This window comes from Thunnus maccoyii, chromosome 4 (assembly GCF_910596095.1).
Source record: "Thunnus maccoyii chromosome 4, fThuMac1.1, whole genome shotgun sequence".
NCBI lineage: Eukaryota > Metazoa > Chordata > Actinopteri > Scombriformes > Scombridae > Thunnus > Thunnus maccoyii.
The window spans coordinates 374,610-397,568 of record NC_056536.1 but is presented as its reverse complement, the minus strand read 5'-3'; the positions used below and the strand labels follow the sequence as shown (position 1 = coordinate 397,568).

Genomic DNA, 22,959 nt, shown 5'->3' with positions numbered 1-22,959 from the left:
CTGCCTCCATGGTCCTGGAGCAGCACTGAAGTCACGCATCCTCCCTTTTCGTCAACAGTCTGCGTGAAAGGTCGACTTGGATCAGGTAATCCAAGAGTCGGAGTCGTTTGAAGAGCAAGTTTCAAGTCAACAAATGCTTTTTCTGCTTCAGCAGTCCATGTCACCTTACTGTGTGCCTGCAGGCCTCGCCCATGTACGATTGTGCTCAGGGGCGCCTCGAGGACAACATAGTTGGGAATGAACGATCTGCAATAAGAACACATTCCTGTACAATACATGACTTGTTTCTTTGTAATTGGTTTTGAAATGTTTTGAACTGCTTTTATTCTCTTTTGGGAGAGGGATTTGCCCTCAGATGTGATCACATGACCCAAAAATGTCACTTCTTGTTGCACAAATTGCAATTTAGAAAAGCTAGCTTTATGACCTTTAGCCAAATGTTTCAACAGTGTAATTGTGTCTTCTTCACACTGAGCTTGAGTTAGAGCACAGATCATTAAATCATCAACACATGTTTGCTTTGGGCCCACAGAGTCTTTGGGACCTCCTGTAGGGCTGGGCTGATTGTGACGTCACAGGTGTCATGCATGTATTGCAGATGTGTGTTGTGTGTCTGGAATCAATTGAACTGATCTATTTTTGTTGATAATTGATAGAAAAATCCATGTATTAGTTAGGTAGGTATGGTCATATGTATGTATATATTTGGCGGCAGGGCCTTGAGGGGAACACTATGATAGTTATATGGACATCATGGTCATCATGTGGAAGGGAGAGCTCTGTAAAGCTTTGTCTAGGTCTGTTAGAAGGAATCTGTAAACAACTAAAGGTGCCTCCCCAGGGCATCAAGGCCGTCAATATATACTAGTGTCTTTCCTTTGTCTTGTCAGAATTCTCCACGGAGACTCTGCGTACTCTCCGTGTCTACAACATATGTTTGGTTTGAATTAAAGAGACGCTTGACTTCAACCAACCTCAGTCTATTTGGTCATTTTTACCTATCATTTTGGTCCTTCGAGCCGGATTCCTGGATGTGCTTCTCGGCCCTCTTTCCAAGCCGGAGCGGAGTAGAGTGCACGACATAGGTTACAAAATCCTTTTCCTGCTACGTTCAGAGATAAAGGCGCTCGCGGGCTGGAGAGGGTCAGGAGCCCCACGGATTCCTTTGTGAGGTGAGAAGTTTGTCTCTTTAATCAACAATTGAGTTGTGTAAAAGGCCTGAATCTGTAAGCCCAGCATCTGGCTATGTGGGAGAGAGTTTAGTGGTGATTTTGAACGGCTGTATAAGACTGGCAACCCTTGGGAGAGTGAAGGGAGAATAGGTGTGTCTACCTAGGTTAGAAGTGTGAAGAGTGTCAATCTAAAAAGACATATATAAAATATATAAAAATAAAAAAGGGGGGGGGGGGGAATAAGTAGTAGTCTTACATTAAAACAAAACAAACAACAACAAAAAAACAAGAAACAAATAAAAAAATCAAATTAAAACAAAAAAAAACTACAAAATTTTTCTTTTATATCAAAGGTAGGTTGGGATCTTGTTATAGAAGGTAGTTATTAACAGTGTCTCAGTGAAATAACCAGACAAGGGTAACCTTACAGTGTCCAACCAACCAACCTCAGTCTATTTGGTCATTTTAACCTATCAATAATCCTTCAAAAACAGGATTATACTGAACATAACGATCAGATTTAACAAATTCAATATTTCTGCATTTTCACATCGTCTCACCCATGGATCCAAATCCTGCCATTTTCCTTCCCTGTATTTGGCAAGTGACATGTGTGGGTATGAGTCAGGAACCTCAAACAGAGAATCCCACCCTGAATCACTGAAAGGGAACTATAGTGAAGATTCATCAATCTGCTTTGGCTTTGTTTGTTCAGGCAAAGTCACTGAAAGAGCACATCTGTGTTTATTCCCAAACATAGAACTTAACGTTAGCTTTTCTCTCAGGCAACCTTCTTTGAACCATCTTTTCTCAAACTCTGCATCTCTCCCTTCATGTATGTGTGCAGTGCAGTGTAGATCTCGGTGGTTGCATGTAGTCTGTGTTGAATGTGAGCACGCGTTATCAACAAGAGCGGTGTTTACGGAAGTCACAGCTGATGTGCAGAGCTTCCATTCATACACATAAAGCAGCGTGTCAGGGCTGTATTTCACAAATATGTGAGTGTCACTTGTTCCAATAACAATAACCCCTTTTGATGTCGAAACAAGACAAATAGCCAATAAACACATCACAACTCGTCCCATTAGATTGATTGGGCAACAGTTTGACAGCAAAAATGAAAGCTTCAATTTGCCTGTAACATCGTCAGAGCATGATAATGGATTTTTCCAGAACTGTGTCACCTGACGCCCCTACAGACTTCACGTATCTTCCTCTCATCTTTAGAGGTGTTGAAAACGTGTCTAATAACAGAGTGTGTTGCACCAGATCAACAAGAAATGTTACATGCTTACCATGTACAAGGAGCGTGTGTGTCGGCATGTCTGCGTTAGCTTCAGTTGAGTATTTAGCATATGTGCCTACAGGCTGTGTGTTTCCTGCTTCTTCTCTAACTGAGCTTTGGCATCATCAATCAGTGTGTGTGTGGTGCAATCACCCATCTGATGTGTAGGTTGTCTCTCATCGTGCGTCAGTGTGGTCAAAGGTGCCGGTTCCTCCCCCTCCCGGGCTGCCGCCCCGAGTCCATCGGCCTTGTGCTTGTAAGTTGGATTTTTCTTCCCTCGCCACAGTGAAAACAAGCATCTGGATCAGTCGTGCGTCGTCCTCCACGGCCCCCTCTAAGTCCACCTCTGCTGCGGCCGTGTCCGCGCCCTCTGGCGTGTCCTTGGAACATAGTCGATGTAGCCGTGTGGAGATCTTTCTCTTTCTTTTCTCCTTTCCTCTTCTGGCTTTCTTTGAGGGTTTTCTCAGCGTGCACAGCATGTGCTTCCATGAGTCCCAGGTGATGCATATATGTTTCACCATGTTGGAAATATCAGGTTTCAGTCCATTTAGGAAGCTGTTTCTCAAATGTGCTTCCCATGCTGTAACAGCATTATTCTTCAGGTCAGCTGGAGGTGTCAGGCTGCTGTGTGTGTTGTGAACTTCTGTCAGACCAGTGAGATAGTTGCAAACACTTTCATCATCTTCTTGTTTACATGAGGATATTTAGCTCATGTCCAATCTCACAGGGAAAGCTGCTTGGATGCGCTCACAGAGATCTGTGATGTGAACTCTATAGGCTGTGCTGTCATTATGCGCCGTCGGGGTCAGCCAGTCTCACATCACTCTCTGGATATCCTGCTGAGATCTTGGCCCAGTTACTGCCCATCTTTACCACCAGGAGCCGTCTCACTTCAGATTCCTCCATCTGATGGTGATGAAAGGTGAGTCGTTGCCTGTTTCACGTCCTCCATAGTCCACGGTCTGTGGATTAACATCGCCTCCATCATGGGGAGATTCAGGATCCGGTGCATGTTTCCCTCTGTGTCAGTTCTCACTGGAGATGGGAGGGTGATGAATGGATTCATAGAGACGACGGATGGATTTTGAGATCCTTTGAATACCAGACCAGACCTGGTATGAGAAGGAGAGGCAGCTTTGTCCTGGTAAGACAGATGTATCAGGGTAGATGAGGGGAACCGGAGACGGAGGACAGTCAGAGTTATGTGGCGGTGGTGCTCTTGGCCGTGGATAAGGCGTCTGACGAGCTCGGGCTGCTGTTCATCTTGTTGTTGCGGCGGGTCGATGCGTCTCCTGGGCGGCACCCGGTCGAGTTCAGAATCCTGCATTTTGACACACTGAGACACAGATGAGATCCTACCTGTCCCTGCCTGTGGTCTCCTGTCCCTGTTTTGTGCTTCTTTCATCCATAAACTAAAAGCTTTCCAATCTGTTATGAACTTACTTTTGCCTTTTTTATTCTCAGTCTCTTTTTCCTTCTCCTGCAGTCTTTCTCTCAGCTGATTTAGCTGTCTGATACTGAAACTTTCTGTGCTCGGAAAGCTAGATTCAGTCATCCAAATGTTGATTTGTTTCACAGATGAATCACTATAGTTCACTCTCATGTAGTTTATTTTAGGAGCGGACAGGTCCACATTATCATATCTATCCTTTGTTTGATTTCTACTGTTAACACTACCCATTCTGGCAGATTAAAAGACAGATTTAAGTTATGTCTTCAACTGAATCTCCAAAGTACACCCGTTAAGAATATCAGAAAACTAATCAATGTTAGTGAACCCAGAAAGGAATCAGAACAGAGGAATTATCTACGTTTTCTATGCGTGTTTTCTGAGTCTTACTTCACACAATATTATAACCCAGTAATCATTCTTCCACACACTATTGTGATAACAGTGAACTCTCTTTAAGGTGGACTCATCAGTGCAGCTCCAGGTTTCTACTAAACCTGTCTGGACTCTTTCCTGATCAGCATACAGTCACAACAGACTGATGTGGGTTATTAAGTGCACATATCTTTTATAGACAAGGAGTCTGGTAAACATATCAGAATGTGAGTGGGGTGCAGTGCTGGATGTCATCAAAGCTATCAAACTAATTATAAAAGAACTGTAGCTTGTCCAGGATGATGCTACTCCCTACTCTGATCCAGTGTCAAACATAATGAGCACAGATGTTACATGTTCAAGGTTTTACAATATGAGTTTATAACTGTTAGTGTGATGCAGAGGATACAAAGTGTCTGTTTTCTTTGTCTTCTTTGAATTAGACTAGATGCTAAAATAGCGTATCGCTGCCCTCTACTGTTTGCTATTGATGTTCCTTTTGACAGTGATATATGTGTTGTTAGGCTATATAGTCCAAAACTGGACAATATTCCATAAGTAAAGTCCACAGAGTAAAAACTGTTTCTGCAGCTGCGTCCATGTGTCTGAACAGCTTCATTATTTGAAGTGAGTAATTATTGCACTGGATGAAAGAATCCTTGTACCTTCGTCTCAAATCGATTTCCTTATTCTGAAACTAAAGTCTAACAATGAAAAACGGAGCTTTTTAAAGTTATTGATGTATGTAACAACATTTTAAAAATACAAATACAGCCATTCACTGTTTACTGTTCTCCCTAAACTATCATTCTGTGGTTTTTTCCCTATTATGGGTTTTTGAACCAGAAAAATCCAGTTTCCATGACTACAAAATGCAAAATTTAGGCAGTTTTCATATTTTTGTTATGAAAGACTGAAGCGGAAGAATCTGTGTAGTTACCCTCGTCTCAACTGATTAGAGGGACTAAGGGACTGGAAAAAGAAAGAAATCCCATACTCATGTCAATGGGAATTCCCAAATGACGTAATGGGGGGTTCGGGGGCGCTGAGGGATTCATGCCACATGCCAGTGTGTTTTATATTTTTGGGAATTATTAAAAGTTTGTGGCCTCTGATGCCTTAGTGCAGCACCTGTTAAATACCTGAAGTTTTCTACATAGATCACTACATTCATGTACTTTATAGGACAGGAATTACATCATCCATGAACCAGACAGAATAGTGAAATGACATAAACTATAGTCTGTGTTCTGGTACAGTATAATGTTTGATAAATCTCAGCCAATATATCAGGTCTGAAGTTGGATTTGATTTCTCTTATTGTAGTTAAAGCTGCAGCTGAATCACTACATATGACTGAGTTGTCTGGTTTATTGTTCTTTATCCACCAAAGCGCACATTAATATTGTCAACATCTCTGCTGTGAATACTGACATCTGATATGTCTGTTTTGAATTCTTAATGACTCCAAATGCCACTTTCCCGCTCTCTGGATCCTTTGATCCATCTGTATTCTGTAAATATGAACTCCATCCTTGTTGCAGATGAGACTTCACTTCCTTGACTATATCTCCTGATTTCTATCTTTTGTTATTATTCAGTATGCATAGATTGACTTCAGGTTCTGGGATTATCCATGGTGGTACAACTGACCAACACATTAATATTAATGATACCAGTTTCCCCGCCTTAGATCTTCACTTCTTTCCAAAGTTTCTTCTTACTTCTGATTTAAGAGAGATGATTGAATTTGTCTAATCGGCACTATCAGCTGGGTAGCACGCGCTGTCCAATTGGTCATTGCACGCCATCAGGCGGGTCATTGGGACATACTGTCTCAATACATACCACCTGACTCAAGGCTAGCAACAAGAAGGAAGGTCGGTCAGCAGTGTGTCAACTGTAGAAGTCTTTATGCAAACTTCACTAAGATCAATGAAAATCTGAATATATTTAAACTTAAATTCAATTCAATAGCCTTATCTGAGACATGGTTAAATCAAAAGAAAGGTATTGATTTCCATATTGACGGTTTCTTTATATCAATAGAACCAACAACAGGGGAGGGGGTGTGGCCCAGTATGTGGACAGTGACTTGATCACAAGATATTAAGACAACAAAACAAACCAATAACAACTTCCCCTGTCCTTCTATGCCAGTCTCTTTCTGATTGTCCATGTCATATTTGTTTAATATGCTATTTTTAAATGTTCATTTAAACTTACTAAATGTTCTGCATGTTTTCAGTTCCTCACTGCAGCTGTTCCATAAATTAACTCCTTTGACTGTAATACAATGATATTTTACATTAGTCCTCACTTATCATTTATTGCACAAGTCATGTTGACTTTCTCTCATTTGAAACAACTTTTGGATACTTTTAGGTAACAATTGATTTTTAACTTTGTACATGATTTGAACCGTTTTAAATTCAACCTAATCTTTAAATTTTAGAGCCTTTAAATTTAATAAAAAGTGGGTTTCTTGGTTCTCTATGTGGTTTTGTTTACACAAACTTGTGTGTTGTGCATGTAGCAGATGTCCATATAAAGAAATCCGTCATGAACTGACGTCAGCTTGGGCTGAAAGTAGAAAAAAACAAGTTAGAAACAGCGTTCAGAGCAGTCTGAAGCTGCTGCTTTCTGCTCACAGGGATTACTGTGACATACGTTTACCTCGTTATTTGACACGTTGGCCACTTTTAACATGAACATCCGACACACAAATACACACATAATATATATAAATAAAAATATGGAAAAGCATAATACGTCCCCTTTAATAAAACCAATATTTAAACCAATTAATAAAATAAAACTATTACACAAAACTTAAATGTATTTCCCTTTTGCTTTCCAACCTTTCTCAGAAGTTATGACCTCTCTTTATCTTATTTACCAATAACGGAGCTCCTAATTTAAGGCACACACACACACACACACACACACACACACACACACACACACACACACACACACACACAGAGCAACCAAAATAAAACAGTGTCCTTTAAAACCAGAACCAAACGTTGCAGGTCTGAGTCGTTGCTCGGAGCGTAGTGACCTGAAACAAATGGCCGCTGCACTAGCAAATGCAAGCTACAAAATAAAATAGCAGGTGCACTGGTTAATTGTTACTCACAAATCCCTGAGTTGAAGCATGGACGATGCGTGACGAGAGGAATGATGAGTGAGGTTACAGGCTGGCGGGCGACAAGTCCAGACGAAGTGAAAGCTGAGCGGGAGACATCAACTCGTCCATAGAGTCCAAGGACTGTTTCCTGGTCCTCCGTCTATTAGACGTACATGACAGTTGTTCTCAGTCACTTAACTCGTCCTAAAGCTCCTTTACTTCTCATACCGAGAGCATTTTGAGCTTTTAACTAATTGACATTAACACATACTAGCAACAAACAGTAACATTAGCTGCTACTACGGTGAAATATGTGCTAATATAACTAGCGCGCTAATGCGCTAATCGCGATTAGCATCTACCTTTTACACGCACTACGTCGTGATGAAACGATACAAAAAATACATACACAGAGGTTATTTACCTTCTGCATGTGGCTATTATGTCCGTTACCCGTCGGTAAAACTCTGCATCCATCAACACAACGAACATAAACAGTCTTCATCCATGGATGTACAAAGAGAATTGGATACAGCGTCGGCGGCGGGGCCCCGTTCATGCGGCCCATAGAGCATGCGCACTAGTAACGGTCGCCGGCCGAGTCGACTACTTCCGGTTTAGGCCTCCGGCTAACTTGAATGGGGATGAAACAATTCAATCGTGCGGCTCCTCTAGGCTTTTGAAATGTGATCGGACCAAATGGATCAAATTCTGATAGAGAGACAAGTCATTTCTTTATACGTCCATGTCTTCAACAGCGTAAACAACCTTCACACAGCTCCTGTTCGTCGTCTGACCAGCCCGTGGCTTTACTCTGCGGGGTCTCCTCTACATCCCGCCCCTCCACCTTTACAATTGGCTGACAGGTTGGTAACAACCAATCAAATCAACAACATGTTAAGATGGACAACTTTATGTCCTCTGGGACTAGGTTGTGAGATAAACACGCTGCTCTCATGTGAACAGCAAACAAACTACTTGAACTGCATGAACTTCACCAACACAATGACAAAGATTTATTCATCTGCCTGTTTTTAATTCACTATGAACTGTATTAAACATTCAACTTAACTGGTTTGAATAGAATACTTTTTAAACATTTAAAAATGATTTATTGATCTTTATTTATTTACATATTTGTCTAAAATGAAAACTTTTTTTAGACTGAGCTACATTTGAGATATATACACACACAGTAAGTTATATGTTGGACTATGAAGGAACAGCATAAGGTGTATAACAAAACTTTATTTAGAGGATCTTTATATAGTATTGAAATTGACTTTTAGCTTTGATATAATTTATGTGGCTTCAATCATAATTTATTATCCAATATTACTCCAACAAATTTAATTTCACTCTTTCTATTCAACATCATTCATCATGGGTTTCCTGTATGAGTTAGTTGAACACTTCTCAAATATTATAAAGTTAAATTAGTGTTAGTTAGTTTAAGTGTTTCACTCTTTAGCATTTCCAGTTCTTTTTCCACTGTATCCAAAAGTTGTTCCAAATTATTACTGTGACAAAATAAATGTGTATCATCTGCAAATATAGTTTAATATTTTGGAAACCTTACATATATTATTTATGTACAAAATAAACAACAATGGTCCTAACACTGAGCCCAGGGGAACCCCACAAGTCACCTTCAGTATTTGTGAGTAACAGTTATCGTTGATTTCTTGGATAATAAGCCCTGGTCAAATGCTTTTTGAGATCCATGAATACTCCCACTGCATATTCCTTATTTTCTATTGCAGGTGATATTTCCTCCACAAGCTCCAAGTTTCCCTATTAGATCTAAACCCATATTGCTGTTCATATAGTATATTTCTCCAATATTATAGAGAAGCCTGTAATCGGAGAGTATATTCTCCTGCCATATATATATATATATATATAATCTGGACTTCTCCACAGTGCTGATACCTCCCCTTCAAATAGACGTACCCCTTTGGATGTGTGTCTCTGAGGAATGAGTTATAGCCTACAACATTTTTCACAGGATTTCACACAGCTACATGGTGTAACCCTGTATGTTGGAGAGTGTTTGTGCACCTCATAACTGTGCTATGATCATATATGCTTTCAGTGTGTACATTTTACAGATTTGCCTGGATGGCTGTGGCAGTCTGACATACGTTGCAGTAGTAGTCACACCGATCATTGATGCAATGATGAACTATAGCAGCCATCTTTTCATCAAATATTATTTGTTTCAGGGACCAATGTTTCAGCTCTACCGACCTTTCTCGGGGCAACAACTGACAGACTTTTTCACCCTATATATCAACTCACCTGCCACAGGTGGCTCCTGATTAGCAATCAGCAGGTCAGGCACCTGACACACTTCCTGTTTCTTCCATATATGGTCTTCTTAGATATACCAAAAAACTGTACCATCATTAAAAGCTCCAGGAATATAACGATTTCATGAACAATAACAGACATCAAATATTTAACATTTCAAGGATCTAAAACAGTAAAATCTCATAACAGATAGGGTGAAGAAGTAGAAAAAATGTTTTAATGATATCCCCTGATTCAATCAATCAATCAATCAATCAATCAATCTTTATTTATATAGCGCCATATCACAACAGAAGTCATCTCAAGGCACTTTTCACATAGAGCAGGTCAAGACCGAACTCTTTAATTTACAAAGACCCAACAATTCCCCCATGAGCAGCACTTGGCGACAGCGGTAAGGAAAAACTCCCCTTTAATGGGTAGAAACCTCAAGCAGACCCCGGCTCTTGGTGGGCGGCCATCTGCTTTGACCGGTTGGGTTGAGAGAGAGAAAGAGAGAGGGAAAGGGGGAGGGGGGACAGAAGAACAACAATCACAACAACAACAACAACAAGCACGAGCAGCAACAGCCAGGGAAGGACGCCATCAGGACTGTGAAGGACCGCGAAGGTTCGGCCCAGAACCCAGGTTTTCCTGTGAGATGAGAAAGCACAAAAACTCCGGGGAAGAAGCAAAGTTAGTGACATGCATTGATGTTACATGAATGCATACAGATGGAGAGGAGGAGGAGGAGAGAGGAGCTCAGTGCATCATGGGAAGTCCCCCAGCAGTCTAGGCCTATAGCAGCATAACTAAGGGCTGATCCAAGGCGAGCCTGGTCGGCCCTAACTATAAGCTTTATCAAAAAGGAAAGTTTTAAGCCTACTCTTAAACATAGAGAGGGTGTCTGCACCCCGGACCCAATCTGGAAGATGATCCACAGGAGAGGAGCCTGATAGCTGAAGGCTCTGCCTCCCATTCTACTTTTAAAGACTGTAGGAACCACCAGTAAGCTGCATACTGGGAGCGCAGTGTTCTAGTGGGATAATACGGTACTATGAGCTCTTCAAGATATGATGGTGTCTGACCATTAAGGGCTTTGTAAGTTAGGAGAAGGATTTTAAATTCTATTCTAGATTTTACAGGAAGCCAATGTAGTGAAGCTAAAATGGGAGAAATGTGGTCTCTTTTTCTAGTTTTAGTCAGAACACGTGCAGCTGCATTCTGGACCAGCTGGAGAGTCTTTAGAGACTTGTTAGGGCAGCCTGATAATAAGGAATTGCAATAATCCAGCCTAACAAAAGCGTGAACTAGTTTTTCTGCATCTTTTAGGGACAGGATGTGATTTTTGTGATATTACGTAAGTGAAAAAAGGCAGTCCTTGAGATTTGATTTATGTGGGAGTTAAAGGACATATCCTGATCAAAGATAACTCCCAGATTCCTTACGGTGGTGCTGGAGGCCAGGGTAATGCCATCCAGAGTAGCTTTATCATTAGATAATGTGTTTCTAAGGTGTTTAGGGCCAAACACAATAACTTCAGTTTTATCTGAGTTTAGTAGCAGAAAATTGCAGGTCATCCAGGTCTTTATGTCGTTAAGGCATGCTTGGAGTTTGTTTAACTGATTGGTTTAATCAGGCTTCATTGATAAATATAATTGGGTGTCATCTGCATAACAATGAACATTTATGGAGTGTTTCCTAATAATATTACCTAAAGGAAGCATATATAAGGTGAATAGAATTGGTCCAAGTACAGAACCTTGTGGAACTCCGTGTCTAACTTTTGCCTTCATGGAGGATTCATCATTAACATGTACAAACTGAAATCGGTCTGATAAATAGGACTTAAACCAGCTTAATGCAGTTCCTTTAATGCCAATTAAATGTTCCAGTCTCTGCAAAAGGATTTGATGATCAATTGTGTCGAATGCAGCACTAAGATCTAACAGGACAAGTATAGAGACAAATCCTTTGTCTGATGCAGTTAGGAGGTCATTAGTGACTTTCACCAGTGCTGTTTCTGTGCTATGATGCCTCTAAATCCTGACTGAAAATCCTCAAATAAACTATTGTTATGTAGAAAGTCACATAACTGATTAGAGACTGCTTTCTCAAGGATCTTAGAGAGAAATGGAAGGTTAGATATAGGTCTATAATTGGCTAAAACACCTGAATCAAGAGTAGGCTTCTTAAGAAGAGGTTTAATTACAGCTACTTTAAAGGACTGTGGTACATAGCCTGTTACTAAAGACAGATTGATCATATCTAGTAAAGAAGTGCTCACTAAGGGTAAGGCTTCCTTAAGCAGCCTAGTTGGGATGGGATCTAAGAGACAGGTTGATGGTTTAGCTGAACAAATCATTGAAGTTAGTTCAGACAAGTCTACTGGAGACAAACAGTCCAAATATATGTCAGGATTTACAGCTGTTTCTAAGGTTCCTGTGTTTGGGGAGAGAACGGTGCCTGTTGAGGGCAGGAGGTGGTTAATTTTGTCTCTAATAGTTAGAATTTATCATTAAAGAAGCTCATAAAGTCGTTACTACTGAGAGCTATAGGAATACATGGATCAGTAGAGTTATGACTCTTTGTCAGCCTGGCCAAAGTGCTGAAAAGGAACCTGGGGCTGTTTTTATTCTCTTCTATTAATGCTGAGTAATAGGCGGCTCTGGCATTACAGAGGGCCTTCCTATATGTTTTAACACTATCTTGCCAGACTAAGCGAGATTCTTCTACTTTGGTGGAACGCCAAATCCTTTCCAATGTTCATGATGTTTGCTTTAATTTGCGGGTTTGGGAGTTAAACCATGGAGCTAACCTCTTATGTTTTATTATCTTCCTTTTTAAGAGGGCGATGGAATCGAGTGTTATTCGTAATGAGCCTGCAGCACTATCAATAAGATTATCAATTTGGGAGGAACTAAAGTTAACATAAGAGTCCTCTGTAGTATTGAGACATGGCAGTGAATTCAGTACTGATGGAATTGCTTCCTTAAATTTATCTACAACACTATCAGAGAGACATCTAGTGAGGACATTTCTGTCTAATGGTGTATAATCCAGTAATAGGAATTCAAAAGTTATTAAAAAATGATCTGATAAAATAGGATTTTGTGGAAAAACTATTAAATGTTCAATTTCAATCCCATAAGCCAGAACAAGGTCGAGGGTGTGGTTAAGACGGTGAGTGGGATTATTTACACACTGAGAGAAGCCAATTGAGTCTAATAATGAGATAAATGCAGTACTGAGACTGTCATTATCAACGTCCACATGAATATTAAATCACCTACTATAATTACTTTATCTGTACTAAGGACTAAATACGACAAAAACCCTGAGAATTCAGATCAGAGTTCAGAGTACGGACCAGGAGGACGGTTCACTATAACACATAGAACTGGCTGTAAAGTTTTCCAGGTTGGCTGAGAGACTAAGAACAAGACTTTCTAATGAGTTATAATGAAGTTCAGGTCTAGAGTTGATAATGAGGCTGTGACTCCTCCTCCTCGGCCAGTGTCTGGAGGAATGTGAGTATTAATATGACTGGGAGGACTGGATTCATTTAGACTGACATGTTCTTCATGACACAGCCAGGTTTCAGTAAGACAATCAATCAATATGATGATCTGAGATTAGATCGTTTACTAATACTGCTTCAGATGACAGAGATCTAATGTTCAAGAGTCCACATTTAATTCTCTTATTTTGTTGAACTGTTGGAGGAGTGGTTTTAATTTTTATTAGATTTTTATGAATGACTCTTCTTCTGTTTATTTTAGATTCAATAGATTTAAGTGGTCGGGGGACAGACACAGTCTCTATGTGGTTTTGGGGGACAGACACAGTCTCTATGTGGTCGGGGGACAGACACAGTCTCTATGTGGTTTTGGGGGACAGACACAGTCTCTATGTGGTTTTGGGGGACAGACACAGTCTCTATGTGGTCGGGGGACAGACACAGTCTCTATGTGGTTTTGGGGGACAGACACAGTCTCTATGTGGTTTTGGGGACAGAAACAGTCTCTATGTGGTTTTGGGGACAGACACAGTCTCTATGTGGTTTTGGGGACAGACACTGTCTCTATGTGGTTTTGGGGACAGACACTGTCTCTATGTGGTTTTGGGGGACAGACACGGTCTCTATGTGGTTTTGGGGACAGACACAGTCTCTATGTGGTTTTGGGGACAGACGCGGTCTCTATGTGGTTTTGGGATCAGACACAGTCTCTATGTGGTTTTGGGGACAGACACAGTCTCTATGTGGTTTTGGGGTCAGACGCAGTCTCTATGTAGTTTTGGGGACAGACACTGTCTCTATGTGGTTTTGGGGACAGACACTGTCTCTATGTGGTTTTGGGATCAGACACAGTCTCTATGTGGTTTTGGGGACAGACACAGTCTCTATGTGGTTTTGGGGTCAGACGCAGTCTCTATGTAGTTTTGGGGACAGACACTGTCTCTATGTGGTTTTGGGGACAGACACTGTCTCTATGTGGTTTTGGGGACAGACGCAGTCTCTATGTGGTTTTGGGGACAGACACTGTCTCTATGTGGTTTTGGGGACAGACGCAGTCTCTATGTGGTTTTGGGATCAGACACAGTCTCTATGTGGTTTTGGGGTCAGACGCAGTCTCTATGTGGTTTTGGGGACAGACGCAGTCTCTATGTGGTTTTGGGGACAGACATGGTCTCTATGTGGTTTTGGGGACAGACACGGTCTCTATGTGGTTTTGGGGACAGACACGGTCTCTATGTGGTTTTGGGGACAGACACGGTCTCTATGTGGTTTTGGGGGACAGACACAGTCTCTATGTGGTTTTGGGGACAGACACAGTCTCTATGTGGTTTTGGGTGGGTAACTGCTCTAATGGAGGTGCAGAGAAGCGTGTAGGACTGCAGCTCTGCCTCCTGGTCTCAGCTCTGGGTTGTCATGGTTTTGGTCTACTAATAAACTCAGCCATATTTCTAGATATGAGAGCAGCTCCATCCAGAGTGGGATGTATGCCGTCTCTCCTAATCAGACCAGGTCTTCCCCAGAAAGTCTGCCAGTTATCTATGAAGCCCACATCGTTTGCTGGACGCCACCTCGACAACCAGCGGTTGAATTGTGACATGCGGCTATACATGACATCATTGGTCAGATCAGGCAGCGGTCCAGAGAAAATTACGGAGTCCGACATTGTTTTAGCAAATGTACACACCGACTCAACATTAATTTTGGTGACTTCTGATTGGCGTAATCGGGAGTCGTTGCTGCCGACATGGATGACAATCGTACCATATTTACGTTTATTCTTAGCCAGCAGTTTTAAATTTGACTCAATGTCGCCCGCTCTGGCCCCAGGAATACATTTAACTATGGCTGCTGGTGTCGCTAACTTCACGTTTCTGACTATGGAGCTGCTAATAATCAGAGTTTGTTTCTCAGCGGGTGTGTCACTGAGTGGGGAGAACCTGTTAGAAACATGAACTGGTTGGTGGTGAACCGTGGGCTTCAGCTTAGGGCTATGCTTCCTTCGGACAGTCACCCAGCCGCCCTGGCTTCCCGGCTGCTCGGGAGCTACCGGGGGAGTGGGAGCTACGCTAGGTCGGCCCGCACCAGATACTGGGGGCTGGCTAACTACATTAGCTGCTGATTGTTTTTCCGTGATGCGGAGCCGCGCTTCCAATTCACTAAGCCTTGCCTCCAGTGCTGCAAATAGACTACACTTATTACACTTACCACTATCACTAAAGGAGGCAGAGGAATAACTAAACATTTGACACACCGAGCAAGAGAGAGCAGGAGAACGAGAGGGAGAGAGAGAAGCCATCGCTAACTGCTTAGTTTAAGTTAGCTGCTAGTGCTAGCTGCAGAGCCAAAGTGACTAACAACTTGTGCGATTAGCGAGAAAAGTCGCTAAGAGAAAAGCGCTGAGAGTGCTTGTAAAGGCAATTACATCTGATTGACAAGAGCCGTGACACTGTTTACATAAAAGTTGGTAAACTCTTCAAGTAAAGTGGACGTGCTGACGTGCTAGGGTAAGCGTGCTTGTGTAAAACTAGCGAAAGTTTAAATATACAACAGATATTAATCCACAGTAATGTGATATATATAGGAAAATCAACTGAGATGAGAGCAGCAACAACGTTATCAGTAGACACAGTCGGCAACCGGAAATGATACAATACGCTCAGACAAACATTTATCATTTGACAGATTCTTTTATGCAACCAAACCTGAATGAAGCTCAAGTATCCTGTAATACAGTATATTTAACCCTGAGACAGCTATGACTTCATGTCACTGAGTGGTGTTCTGGTATCAGGAAGTTCTTCTCGACTAGTTTTCCAGCAGATTACAGTAATGACATCAGAGAGAGATGAATACAGATTTATTCATGTTTAGTATGTTTAAAGACATGTTCAAAAAAACATGCTGTACTTACAGGAAGGCATGCACGCAACCGCCTCGTGGTTTCTGTTCATAACACGCCTTGATTGACCCAATAGAAGTCTTCCTTAGAGCACTGGCTTTCATGCAGCAGAGAAATATGGGAGAACCTGCCAGACCATCATACAGAGAGAGTCACTGTGAATTAATTTTTTACTCATCAATACAACAAACATGACACACTGTTACACACTGGGAGGTACCCAGACAACATGATCCGTCCAAGATTCAACACTAATACTTCTTTATTCATATAGACATCAGGCTGTGATTCATTTCTAAAGGGGTTAAAAACTTAGAAACGTAGGTCTTTCCTAGTGTGTAGTTTTTATTGAAGCAAGACTCTACAGCTGCAAGAGGTTGCATAAAGGGCCAGTATAAGATCAATAAGGAGCTTTTAGCTGTAAATCATACAAAGATATTCCAGTAGAGTCCAAGAATATAAATATAGACCTTTAAATTGTCACTACTGTTTTTTTTTTTTATCTTGTTGTGGTCTGTGCTCCTCATCGTTTTAGAGTTGACTTCTTGTAATCTAATTATTTTAGTATTTTTACTGTTTCCTCTGTTGGTTTTTACTTTTAATCAATTGATTTGTATAGCACCTTTCATACAGGTCAGTGTGATACAAAGTGTTTCACAGATCTCACATTGTAAACAAATGTAAACAGTAGAACAAGCACTATGCAACTATGTTTGAAAATGTGCTAAATAGATGAATACATAAATAAACAATAGTAATAATAATCATTAATAATCATTATTTTTACAAACTATACACTAAATGCTATTGTCTGAAGCAGTCAGAGGAAAACCTTTCATGTACGGTACTACATTACTGTACAAATTATTATTTTTTGTAAAAACATGAGATGCAGTTGCATTAAGCACAAAGTCATAATGACATTACAGATCAATAGTCTGTTGACTAGTATAACTTCATTACTCTGTATGTAAAACAGTGCAAAAAGTGTAGATGAAGAGCTGTACCTCCTGATGCACACAACAGCATCACGATAGCCAGGGTGAGCAGACAAATGCAGAGAGTCTTCCTCATCTTCAGACGCTTGTTAACACTGGATCTTTGCTGTAAACGCCTCCTGTGTTCAGTTACTAACAACTCACTAAAGTCTAATGATGAGTGAACCAGAGAGGTGTGATCTTATATTCTGCCGATTCACAAAAAAAGAGGAACAGTTCTTGTCGAGGGAAACGGACAGACTCACAAACGCCCTGGAGTTCGTTGGTTATGTCCATATATGTTCAGCTTTGTTGTGCATCCTCTTAAGTGATGATGCTGCAGCTTTTACATTCACACTTTACTGATGCCCACATCCAGACTGACCTGCACTGAGTTCTCCAGCAGAGTACTACAATTCAACACCATCATATTCACAAGTCAACTCCCCAACAAGTTGAAGTTATTCAAACATTTCTTGGAGGCAGAGCTGCTCAAACCAGATCCTGGATTTCAGACATAAATGTTTTTTTATATTCACTTATTAAGGAGAGTTTCTTCTTTGCAATTTCAAATTTGTGTATGAAAATGAAATGTATAAATGTCTCTGCAGTATTTGGAAAGATTGTGTAACCGTGTTGAGCAATGTCCTCAGAAAGATCAGATGTGATATGAAAGTGTTTTATAAATAATAGACACATTTATTATTCCAAAAAAATCAATATGGCAGGAACATTTTGTCATTAGCAGAAATAAATAAAAAAAAAGATAAGGTGGAACTGACTGCCAGTCTAGTGATTAAAGGACGGGTTCACAATTTTTCAAGTCTGGCTTAAAACAACAGTCAGGAGCCCAAATGAACAGTGAAACATGTTGTTCTTGTTGTAATCATTCCTCCTGTTCAAACTGACCATTAGAAGATCCCTTCATAATGACCTTACAATGGAAGTGATGTGGGACAAAATCCACAGTCCTCCTGCGCAAAAAGTGTGCAAAATGTCTGTGCAAATCAAGTAGATATCTGTCAATGTTACAGTCCTTTTAGTGCCAAAGTCCCTCCAGACATTTTACTGCCTGGTTCATAATACATGTGCTCGATTGGAAGAGCAAACAGTACTGAAGTGTCATCTGAAATATGTTTGTCATCACCTGGTTAATACTGGGAATATTTGTTTTTTATCACCAGATGGTTCTGAGAATGTGTTTCAGGCTGGTTTCTCTGAGCTGCAGGTTTAGTGTTTTTCATGCTATTCACACTCCAAGTGGTGATGTATCAGTTTCTGGGTCATGGAACAGGGGTCCGTTTCACAAAGCAGGTTCAACAAACTCTGAGTCTAATCCTGAACTCTGAGTTGATCTACTCTGAGATAAGAAACTCTGAGTTTCCGGTTCCAGAACAGCTGATTTGAGTCAGTTTAATCAACTCAGAGTAGTTTCACCTGGAGTTAAGCGCGTGCACCACAACTATAAAAAGCCAGCATCAGTGGAGCCCCGATTCGACGAGTCACCATGGCAACGGGGAAGAGGAAGGCTGCGTTTGAACACATTTTCAGAAAGAAGTGCAACACCGCTGCAGCTGCAAAAGAGAGGGAGACGGCGTGGGAGAACATCACTGCTCGGGTCAATGCGTGAGTTTAAATGTAGTCCTTTGTAATCACAATAATATTACAGAGGAAAACTGCTTGATTGGTCGCCTATTAATTTATTTCATTTAGGTCCAATCCTGCGGGGGAGAAGCGCACTTGGCAGCAGTTTAGGATGAAATATAAAAACATTGTTCAAACAGGTGAGACCTCGGCATAATCTCATGGGGGAACCTCATTTTGATCATGTTTTACATTGTAAAGTAAATATTAAGTAGCTGTTGCTGTGACTGTTCTGTTAAATAATTAATCCTATTTAAACTAACACAGACTTCTACTCAGCCAACAGAAAGAAGGCAGATGTCCGTAAAACGGGTGGTGGTCCAGCACCGCCACCTCTAACAGAGGCAGAGGAGCTGGCCCTAAGCCAGACTATAGGAAGGCCAGTGGCTGAGGGAATCCCTGGAGGGAGCTCATCCTCTGAGCCCACCCCCCAAGACACAAGTGCCTTTATAAAATGTAATATGCCTAGGCCTATATATCTTTTTTAGCCTATTCATACAAATATTTATTTCCCTTTCATGTCTTTTTTTTTTCTTTTGTCCCAACAGATTCTGATGGTGCTATCTGCCTAGTGGATCCCCCTCACGCCACAACAGACCTTGTAACTGTAAGTAGGCAATACTCCAAAGATTTAGCCAAATGGTAGTTTAAGTATACTGAAACATATCACTCATCTAGGATGAAGAGGACGAGGAAACTGTTTCTGCTGCCTTTACAGAGGGGGATACAGAAAGGCCTATAGAGGTAACATCTTGATATGTTACTGATAGTTCTCTTCCCATTCACATTTCTTACCATTCTGGTGGAAAATAGAGTGACATTTAGCCTACACTGAAGTATTAACACATTCTCATCCTTTTTAACAGAGCATGGCTGGGCAGCAGCAGGAGGGTCTCTCAACTTCCACTGCACAGATTGACACAGTGGAAAAAAAATAAAGAAAACCGATAAAGAAATGTTATACTTGGACCGCCAGATTAGGAAGGCAGATCTGGAAATTGAAATACTGGAGCACAAGCTAGAGGTGGGTGCATGGTCACAGGTGAATTATGTTGATCCTGTTAACTATTGGAACATTAACTAAACTAGCTTTTGTATTTGTAGGAAATAAAGAAGACCAAATGAAATGTGTATTATGTCTTTATTTGACTGCTGTGGTGGTGGTGATGATGGTGACTTAAACTCTAAAGTGATTATGGCATATGGTGTCTCTGACTGCTCTGCTGTCCTGGATAGCTGGCAGGTGGATGGGGTCATCATCAGGGTCTTCAATTTGTAGGGCAGGGTGTTGCTCTCCTCTAATAGTGGCAATATTATGAAGAACAACACATGCCACAATAATATCACAGGCCCTCTAAGGGGTCACCCTGAGGTGACGTAGGCACTGGAAACGGGCTTTCAGCAGGCCTTTGGTCATCTCCACCCAGGCTGTCGTACTGCAGTGAGCCCGGTTGAAGTTCTGTTGGGGGCCTGGTTCAGGGTCAGGGTAAAGGGTCAGCAGCCTAGGTTGGCATAGTTAATCCCTGTCACCCAGCAGAAGGCCATCAAACTCTCCTGTAATGTATAGTGGATACATTAGAGTGTATTAAAGGAGGGAGACAAGTGAATTATATTGTGCAAAACTTTAGGCTGCTTACCACGTTGCAGTCTGTTGCTCAGGTTAGACTTGCGATATATCCTCGAGTCATGAACAGACCCAGGCCACTTGGCCTCCACATTGGAAATGATGTATGCAGCATCACATATGATCTTGACACTGCAGAGAATGACAGATGTTAGTTGAACTATGATGCAGTCTTTAACATTTTGAAACAGTAGTCAATCTAAATGTACCTGTACATTTATGCTGTGAATGGACTTCCTATTCACATAATCGGCTTCATTACGTGAGGGAGCCGTGATGGGAATGTGTGTGCCATCTATGCAGCCAATCACACTGGGAAATCTTAAAAGAAACTAAAATTACTAATCCCAGTCTGAGGTTGCAGCACAATGTTATTAACAGAATATAACTTAAAATTAAAGCTGCAAGCAGCGTTGAACGGGCCCTCGCGCCTCCGCGGATGTCAGGCTGCGGTGCAATCGAAGGGCTTCTGTGACGGGCATGTAGATGTCTTCAGACCCGACTGTTTTCAGACAGTGCAAGAAGGAGATATACTTCACTTCCTTTGTCCTCTATTTTGCCTGCTGCTGGGGCTGCTTTGCTGAAATTTCATAGGGGGCGCTATTCATCCAGTTTGCATCACTGATGGAATATCGTCATGTAGACGTGTTCAGGCCGGGACTCTTATCAAACATGTAAAGTTTGGTGCAGACTGGAGCATTTACAATAAAGTTATAGCAACTTCCTCTGTCATGGTGAAACATCAAATCTCAACGGTGTGAGGATGAGAATTTCCTGCAGGGTGAGACATGTCTGTCTCGTTCACACCTGTCTGTCTCGTTCACACCTGTCTGTCTCGTTCACACCTGTCTGTCTCGCTCACACATGTCTGTCTCGCTCACACCTGTCTGTCTCGTTCACACCTGTCTGTCTCGTTCACACCTGTCTGTCTCGCTCACACCTGTCTGTCTCGTTCACACCTGTCTGTCTCGTTCACACCTGTATGTCTCGCTCACACCTGTCTGTCTCGTTCACACCTGTCTGTTTCGTTCACACCTGTCTGTCTCGTTCACACCTGTCTGTCTTACTCACACCTGTCTGTCTCGTTCACACCTGTCTGTCTCGTTCACACCTGTCTGTCTCGCTCACACATGTCTGTCTCGCTCACACCTGTCTGTCTCGTTCACACCTGTCTGTCTCGTTCACACCTGTCTGTCTCGCTCACACCTGTCTGTCTCGTTCACACCTGTCTGTCTCGTTCACACCTGTATGTCTCGCTCACACCTGTCTGTCTCGTTCACACCTGTATGTCTCGCTCACACCTGTCTGTCTCGCTCACACCTGTCTGTCTCGCTCACACCTGTCTGTCTCGTTCACACCTGTATGTCTCGTTCACACCTGTCCGTCTCGTTCACACCTGTCTGTCTCGCTCACACCTGTCTGTCTCGTTCACACCTGTATGTCTCGCTCACACCTGTATGTCTCGCTCACACCTGTCTGTCTCGTTCACACCTGTCTGTCTCACTCACACCTGTCTGTCTCGCTCACACCTGTCTGTCTTGCTCACACCTGTCTGTCTCGTTCACACCTGTCTGTCTCGTTCACACCTGTCTGTCTCGTTCACACCTGTATGTCTCGCTCACACCTGTATGTCTCGCTCACACCTGTCTGTCTCGTTCACACCTGTCTGTCTCGTTCACATCTTTCTGTCTCGCTCACACCTGTCTGTCTCGTTCACACCTGTCTGTCTTACTCACACCTGTCTGTCTCGCTCACACCTGTCTGTCTCGTTCACACCTGTCTGTCTCGTTCACACCTGTCTGTTTCGCTCACACCTGTCTGTCTCGTTCACACCTGTCTGTCTCGCTGACACCTGTCTGTCTCGCTCACACCTGTCTGTCTCGCTCACACCTGTCTGTCTCGTTCACACCTGTCTGTCTCGCTCACACCTGTCTGTCTCGTTCACACCTGTCTGTCTCGTTCACACCTGTCTGTCTCGTTCACATCTTTCTGTCTCGCTCACACCTGTCTGTCTCGCTCACACCTGTCTGTCTCGTTCACACCTGTCTGTCTCGCTCACACCTGTCTGTCTCGTTCACACCTGTCTGTCTCGTTCACACCTGTCTGTTTCGCTCACACCTGTCTGTCTCGTTCACACCTGTCTGTCTCGCTGACACCTGTCTGTCTCGCTCACACCTGTCTGTCTCGTTCACACCTGTCTGTCTCGTTCACACCTGTCTGTCTCGCTCACACCTGTCTGTCTCGCTCACACCTGTCTGTCTCGTTCACACCTGTATGTCTCGCTCACACCTGTCTGTCTCGTTCACACCTGTCTGTCTCGCTCACACCTGTCTGTCTCGCTCACACCTGTCTGTCTCGCTCACACCTGTCTGTCTCGTTCACACCTGTATGTCTCGCTCACACCTGTCTGTCTCTCTCACACCTGTCTGTTTCGCTCACACCTGTCTGTCTCGTTCACACCTGTCTGTCTCGCTCACACCTGTCTGTTTCGTTCACACCTGTCTGTCTCGTTCACACCTGTCTGTCTTACTCACACCTGTCTGTCTCGCTCACACCTGTCTGTCTTACTCACACCTGTGGCATCAAAA

At 42.2% G+C, this 22,959-nt stretch overlaps 2 long non-coding RNA genes across 3 annotated transcripts; both read right to left on the bottom strand.

Annotated features, from left to right (window-relative positions):
* Positions 1-4,022: 4,022 nt before the first annotated feature.
* On the bottom strand, positions 4,023-8,496 carry LOC121895279. 2 transcript variants are annotated; one of them, XR_006095731.1, is made up of 3 exons: positions 7,840-8,250; positions 7,425-7,575; positions 4,023-6,865 (listed from the first exon to the last, which is right to left on the bottom strand). It is a non-coding gene; the product is annotated as an uncharacterized LOC121895279 (long non-coding RNA). The 2 variants fall into 2 exon arrangements; XR_006095730.1 differs by lacking the exon at positions 4,023-6,865 and having other exon boundaries at positions 7,064-7,575; positions 7,840-8,496.
* Positions 8,497-19,869: 11,373 nt separating this feature from the next.
* Positions 19,870-20,843, bottom strand: LOC121895287. The gene is made up of 3 exons (XR_006095739.1): positions 20,581-20,843; positions 20,385-20,496; positions 19,870-20,301 (listed from the first exon to the last, which is right to left on the bottom strand). It is a non-coding gene; the product is annotated as an uncharacterized LOC121895287 (long non-coding RNA).
* Positions 20,844-22,959: the final 2,116 nt, after the last annotated feature.